The sequence below is a fragment of the Orbicella franksi genome, chromosome 2 (genome assembly GCF_964199315.1).
Source record: "Orbicella franksi chromosome 2, jaOrbFran1.1, whole genome shotgun sequence".
Lineage (NCBI taxonomy): Eukaryota > Metazoa > Cnidaria > Anthozoa > Scleractinia > Merulinidae > Orbicella > Orbicella franksi.
The window spans coordinates 26254631-26262527 of NC_138146.1; the positions used below are offsets into that span (position 1 = coordinate 26254631).

General features: G+C 41.2%; 1 pseudogene; it reads right to left on the reverse strand.

Annotated features, from left to right (window-relative positions):
• Positions 1-7095: 7095 nt before the first annotated feature.
• On the reverse strand, positions 7096-7662 carry LOC145472180 (ficolin-1 pseudogene; annotated as a pseudogene).
• Positions 7663-7897: the final 235 nt, after the last annotated feature.

Sequence of the window (7897 nt, forward strand, 5' to 3'; positions counted from 1 at the left end):
TATGACCGTAACTAAGGTGAACTACATGTCAAGTGGAGGAAACATGTTTCTTTAATTTGAAATATGTTGAATGTTTCGTTCAGATCAAATGTTTGATGATAACACTTCTTTGCCAAAGATATAGCAATGCAAATAAGACGCCGCAACAGTAACAAAGGAAATTTGAATTTTCATTGTATCGCACATGCTCCTCTTCAAATTAAATGTTCCACTGATCTGCACCGCACTACTTGCATACTTTTGTATTGCCGAGTATTTCTAAGGAGGTTACAATTTACGTGGAATAGCTAGATGGGGAGACTTGTATCCACCTGTCGTGTAACCGGTACATTCTATTCGTGAGGCACTTTTTTTGCAGTCACTTTCGAGACAGAACTTGATAGGCAGTCTCATTTTAATCAAGATGATAACATGGTCTTGGATCAGTTGGGAATAGGACAAGAACAGTGGGAAACTTGAACTGTTGTGAGACTGGGATAGCCTAGGGTTTTCGCGTTTTCCGCGAATTTCCAAAAATCGCGAAATCGCAAGACTCAGGCAAAATTACACTCATGAATTACACACCACAATAATAAATTTACAAAATCAAACAATTAGGGGACCGTTCATTTTTTATGAGGGAGGGGGGGCTGGTGGGATTTGGGAAGCACCATTTAAAAATTGCATGACCCCCCCTCAGCTTACCAATTTTTTCACGTGCCCCCCCCTATAGCGGTCATTTTTTTGGGATGACCCCCCCCAAAAAAAATTGAACAAACAATATTTAGATTTCAACTTTTTTAATATTTCTCTATTATCCCCCTACTTCACGTTTTGTGCTCACTGTGAAGACAATATTTACAATCCCTATACTACAGAGAGCTGTTGTTTGAAAAACAAATCAAAAGAAAGAGAAGTCAATTTCGGATCTCCTAGTTATGGCTCGCCCTGAGTGTGTGGCATTTGGCCTCTCATTGGCATCTCCCTCATCTGAATTGATGAATGCTCACAGTTTTAATGTAAAACAGATCAAATGTATAGAAGCTAAGTTGACGAAGGTCACGCAGGACATGGAAGCACTAGAAATTAAGAACAATTATAACAGCGTATTCAAGGGCATACTCAAACAGCACATCAACAAAAGGAGAAGGAAAAAAGAAAACCGCAGAAAGTCAAATGAAAGAAAGAGGAAGCGGACTGAAAACAACGTCCAACGAGTTTATGGAATCTGTGTTGGAAACCCGCTAGGAAATGATCTTCCACAATGCCTTGTGTACCCTCCTAGAACGGCCGTCCCGAAAGAGTGTATTAAAGTTGAGGATGTTTCCGCGTCGTTATTTAGAAGAGATGGGCCATACATCGCACAGCTCTTGGAAGGGAATTATTTCACCAATGCTGCAAGAAGCAGAATCACCACCAACCTTGAGCAGGAAGTCAGAGATTATGTTTACACCTTCATGTACCCTGAAGAGTACACTCTGATGGAAAGCATTGCTGCTTCTTGCAGCATCGGTGAAAGAGACTCCCATAGCAGCACAAGCGGTGACGAAGAACTCGACGACAGCGAAGATGAAGATGAGTGCCAGTGAAAGTTGCATTCGAAAATAACAGTGTTAAATACTTCTTTTCAGTAGCTACAAATGCTTTTTGTCGCCAAACGTTTTTTTAAAGCAGAAGGAAAGTTTGTAATAAATTTGTATCTTGCCTTCTATGTTTATTCTATAGTAATTTTTTTGATATTCAAACATTATGCCATTTTAAAGTTTTACTAAAATATTTCACGTGACCCCCCTTTTTCCCTTATTTTTTTGGGATGGCCCCCTCGAAAGCCATTTTTTTCGCATGCCCCCCCCCCCAAATCCCACCAGCCCCCCCTACCTGATAAAAAATGAACTGTCCCTAAAGTAAATTGCATAAAATTTAGTGTTACTCGACGCGGAAATCATTCTTCCATGAAAGCTGAAAGGTTCGCCTCTATGGCTTGCCTAACTATCTTCTTCTGAATCTCTTAATTCCTCCAGGTCTTTCGGAATGTCTTAGTCATGAAAATGACCATTAACCGGTTCCTTAGTTGTAGTTATCACTGAAAGATATTGCCAAAGGACCATTGGTGCCGATGTTGTCAGTGGAGCCGAAACTTGCCCCGGAAGACGTTTTAAGGGAGATCTACGAAACGCCAGGTCCACACCAGCCCTAAGGTTGCCATATTCAGACCAGTCTTATCAAAAATTATATGTATGTATGTGAGTACCTTCGCACATGTGTATGACCGTTTGCGTTTGCCGGTACTTTATCCATACTGACAGTTCTTGTTTGAAATGCTTTAATAACAAGGAGAAGAATAGGGTGGGTACAACAGACGCGGGATCAAGATAGAAAAAATAGAGAGAGAAATATCTATGTTTAAGTAATTTCTTCATCATGTAGGACGCTGAGGGTGGTTTAAACTTAAGACAACATGAAGCAGGACAGCAGAGAAGGAGAGAGAAAGAGCTGGTGGATGAACATAGAGCATGGTGCACGTTGCCGCGGCCGACCACAGAGCTGGTTGGTTGCAGAGTGTAGAGGCCTGATCATAATGTGGTACTTGGCATGAAGAGGAGAGGCGAAGGAGAAGGTAACACAGTGGATCTACGAGGCCTAAAAAGGTTTAAAATATTAATAAGACTTGATGGCAAGATTTGGCCAATCAGCATACAAATCGTTTAAAACAATCAAACATCATCAAGCTGTCCCAAAATCTCGCACTAAAACTTCCGTGGCCTCCAATCTGGAAATCTTACTAATTTGACCACGTTCTTTCTATTTCTGGTATCTACTTCGTACGACGACCATTTTTTATGATTGACAAGGTCATGTAAATAGGTCTGGATAGTAGCAGACATGTTAGAATTTTAAGAAACTACACAACGTTTTTTAAAAACATGTTTCAACAGAATCTTCTGTCGTCTTCAGTTTAAATTACAAAGTACAGAGTTGTAAATATAGTGTACGCAAAATGCTGACTGTAAGAACAAAAGAAAACATGACAATGTAAAAGATTACAAATAAAGTTTAAATTAACATGACAAAGGTAATGATTTAGTGTAGGTTTTTTCCATTGAATATGAATAGCTTCTTTTATCTTAAGCTGGAAGGTGATAGAAGCGTGATCTAGGATAATGTCTGTTTCAGACCAATGACCAATGACTGTTTCAGTATCCTAGATTACGCTTCCACCACCTTTTTTTCGATAAAAGAAGCTATTCATATTCAATGGGGAAAACCTACACTAAATCATCAACCTTATCATGTTAACTTAAAACTTTCCTTGTAATATTTTACATTGTCATGTTTCCTTTTGTTCTTATAGTCATTTAGCATTTTGTGTACACTATATGTTCAACTCTGTACTTTGTAGAGAGTGGCAAAGGTGGGGTACCAATCACGCATCGCGCTGAATTTTTCTATTAAATCACGTATCCCGGAGAATTTTTTTCACCAATCACGCGTCATGTAATGAAAGTAAGTACATCGCCAATTTTACTTTCTCGACCCTAAAAGCGTCGTTAAAAGAAGAACTTTGCGGATTCAACCACAAAAATGCATCGGCAAATATGTGACCTCTCACGCGAAAACGTTCCTTACGGTATCCGTTCGAACGACTGAACGTACGGCAAGTGAACTAGCCCGCGAACAGGCTCCCAGCGAGGGCGGAAAAAAAACCGGCGAGCGAAGCGAGCCGTTAAGCGCGAAAAAGAGAATTCCGCGAATTGCGCTCCCCCTCGTCACCATCCCGCTTTCAGTTCTCCCCGCTCGTCCTAGACCACATTTGGCTAGTTCGCACTAAACCCATTAACCCAACCGGGAGCTTGTTCCCGGTTCACTTGTTTCAAGATATCATAAAACCACTTCGGTTCTACATGAGTTGATAACCCTTGAACATGATGAGTAATGACTCCAGAAACGATTTAATAAAATCAGTGCAAATTGTGAAGGTAAATGTTAGAGATTCATGACATGTGGGCTGTGTAGGTATATGTTGGGAATTACTACGACAAAAGCTGTGTAGGTTTATGTGGGGGATAAATGAGATGTAGGCTGTGTGGGATTAATTAGATGTAGGATGTGTAGGTATATGTGGGGGATTAATGAGATGTAAGCTGTGTAGGCATATGTAGGGGATTAATGAGATGTAGGCTGTGTAGGTGTATAAGGTGGATTAATGAGATGTAGGGTGTGTAGGTGTATGTAGGGGATTAATGTAATGCAGGCCCTGAGGGGATAATGGGGGGACATTTAGGGGGATGGTTGAGGAAGAATAATTGATTATATATCCAGGAGGGATTGTCTTAAGAGAGATTAAGAGAGATGTGTATATTGCAGTGGAGTTAATTAGCCGCCCAACCATCCGGGTGGTGTCGCACTTATAAAGCAAAAGAACAAAAGGCTTGGCTGTGAGCCAATGAGAAAACACTGACGTCGTAGCCAAACTGGTCAAACGAGTTTCTGACCCCGGATTTGATTATTCAAAATGGCGGACATACCTTAATTTAAGTTTATAATATGCTAATTTGCCAAACATTTTTTATGTGCACGCTTATGTTCTGTAACGGATTTGCAATTTATGCTATATATACAGTTATATATTAAAATACGCGTTCACCTTGTGTATCTTGAGTTACAGTAGCCAGATTAAGCCTTGTTTGGTGACGTTCGTTTAAGGTTCTCTCTGCCATCTAATATTCCATGTTGCGGCGAAAGGGTAGTTCAAATTGGTCGACAACGTCCACCGTCTGCGAATGCCTTAACGAGCTAAAACAACTTCCCGTGCCTCGCCGCCTAAAGCATAACAGTTTTCAATGATATTCCACCAGATATCATTGTCTCCGCAACATTTAGATTTGAGGTCAATTAAGAAGCGAGATCCCCAAGAACTGGAAGCTGTAGAAATAGAAATACTGTAATAATTACTTGGTTTGGAGCGAGAAAGCTCCGAGTGTCAACTCGCCATGTTCAAGGACGTTATTGATAACGATGGCCTTTAAGTGTTCAAAGCCTTGAGCTATACTGAAGAAGAAGATGCAAACGATTGCCGTGTAGTAATGGAGAAGATGAAAAGGTATTGCATCGGCGAAGTAACGTAAACAAGATTTTTTCAGCAGGAGCGAAAAACTTCCTACCGAAACGCTCGACAACTTAATCGCTGAATTAAAAAGACCCTTGGCAAAGAGATGCAATTTAGGTGATTTTTACGGTTTTTACACGATACTCTCATCTGCGCTCGACTGGTCTTGGGATAAAACATGAGCAAAGCACAAAGCAGCCAGTTAGGATGACAGACCCCAGTCGTTAAACAAGTGTATCGATCTTCCAGTATCCGAGATGCAAATATAGGGATCTTAACAATGACGACGGCGACGGCGAGGACAACACCATGTAAAATTGAATTTGTCCAGGATGCCCTAAATATGTAATGACAGCGTTAAACTCTAAATGGAAAAACGAAAAATTAGCAGTTCGACTCATCGTTCGCGTTCGCGGTCATTTTGCGTTGTTGTTTTGCAGAGGACGGCTATGAAATGTACAAAAGTTTACTGAACACACTTGTACAGCCTTTGTTTTGCTCTTTAAACCTTTTGTTTCGTGGTGATCATTGACGTCGTGGTTTGCTCCACACTACGCCGGAGGAATTTAAAAACGCATACAGCTTGTTTAGGCCTACGGTCACGAAAACGTAACCTGGGAACAGGCTTCCGGCGAGGACGGAAAAAAATTCGGCAAGCGCGAAACAGAAGAATTCGGAGAGCGAAGCGATCGCGGGAGCCTGTTCGCAGGCTACGAAAACGGAGCTTTTCGAAAACGCTCTTCAAACTGGAGGAATTTGAAAACGCCAGCTTTGAGTTTTCGTCTGGGCGGAAAACATTTTAAAACGGACCTTTTCGAACACGATAGGATCAGGAGAACCACGTGTCTGATTTCCCTGGCCGAGACTTCCTCAAGCAACAATATAAAACGACCGGTGATTGCTGCGTTTTTAAATTCCTCCGGTGTAGTGTGGCATGGATGACCGGGCCTAAGTTTCCTAGGCTCCTAATGAAGTCAACAATCAGACGGCGTTCTTCAATGAGTCCAAGGAGAGACAAATCGGAGGAGGTCCAGTGCAAAGGAGAAATGCACCATAAATAAACAACGTAAACAAATTAAACATTTAGGAATGGAACTCTTTAGGGACCTCGATCAATTTTAATATTCGTTATATGTTACTAGAATTATCACGAAGGCCGATCCGGTGGCTAAATAAAGTTTTACTTTACTTGCTTTTACTATCGGATTTATCAGAAGGAACCTGTAACACATATAAGTAAAACTCCTTTTATTTATTGGTAAGAGACCTTCTGTGTGGGATTCACATACGCAAAATTAAATTCATGACATCCAGATCTAACAACGACAAGCCGCTCGTTTTGTCCCTATAACACAATCGGGAGCCTGTTCACAGGCTAAGTTGGCAGAGATCTTGTGTACGAATTGAGAAGACGTCTACGCCATCTTTGCCATGCTCTAATATACAGGTAATATTTGCGTCAAAGCTTTACACTTACAAATCCTTTCCTGTGCGGCAACGCTTTTATGTCTGTAAAGGATATAACGTGGCTTTTGAATTCATTTAGGTCTTTATGACGACCTTCATTAGGTGGCACACAAACGTTTCCCTTGTGTAGTCTCTCGTTGTTTACACATTAACTGTCTTCTCGAGGGTATAAAATGACACCAAACTCTAACGTATGTTATCGTTTCAGCCCTTTTGGACAAAATTCGTTCAGACCTTTTATACGATGGCCAGATTCGGATATGGTGTGTTATATTTTCTTGGTCTGATGCACTACCAAAAATGATCGGTCGACAAAATGGACAAAAATAACACTAAAGCTCACAGTCCTTGTGCAAAGTTTAACTATTTTCAATTGACTTATTCCTATAATTTGCATCACAATTGTTTGGACCTGCAGCTGTAGTACCATGAGACCTATAATACCATGAGTGTCCCAATGCTTGTTAGCACAACTGTGCTAAATATATTTGGCACTTAAATAGTTAACTACTTTATCGTCCATTTCGGTAAATAATTGTTAATTAGGAGTAAATTTTGACCGGTGATTTCATATCTCGCGAGGCCTGATATTCATCTCGCTTTTCTTCATGTAGTGAATGTTGAAAGCCTCTCCAAGTTTTCCAAATGATTCCATTCCCACTTTGTGGTAGGTGTGAATACGGACCTGTACACAGAGCCTGGAAACAATTGTTGAACAACCAGCCACCCTTAGAAAGCTGAGCGCAGTTTGCATTTTCATTTTCGTCGAGGTCTGAATCACTTGTAGTGAAATTCATTCCATTGGCGCTTGAAAAAGAATCGCCTGCAGTACCAGAATACCCGCCGACAGTCAGACGAAAGTGCCTAAACCCTGTTGCTACTCTGAATGTTAAATATTTTGCGTAGGTAGTCTGTCCGTCCCAGTCTTCTAGATCCACGCGCAGCTCGTGGTTTGTGTGATGGTACCGATTTAGATTTAAGAGACCAAACCAAAATTCTGTCCGAAGGTTGCCAAAGCCTCTTCTGTAGTACACAGGCCGCCGGTTAAAGTCCTCCGTACCGTTTACTCGTCTTAAAAACACCAACCAGCCGCCGCCATCAGTGATCATGCCGCAGTAAGCAGTGTCGCTAAGATGCTCTGCCAACTCAGAGAGATTTTCCCAAGTTGAACGAGAAGCACTCCCAGTGTACAAGACATGCCATGGCGCAATCTTCCGTTGAATTCACCACAACAGAAGATATTTTGTGACTTGTGAGGCGATGAAAAGCGTCCACATCATAGTCGAAGTGTCTGAAGGAATCACCAGCTTGTATTGTAAGCTGGACTGTTCGCAGGAACAAACC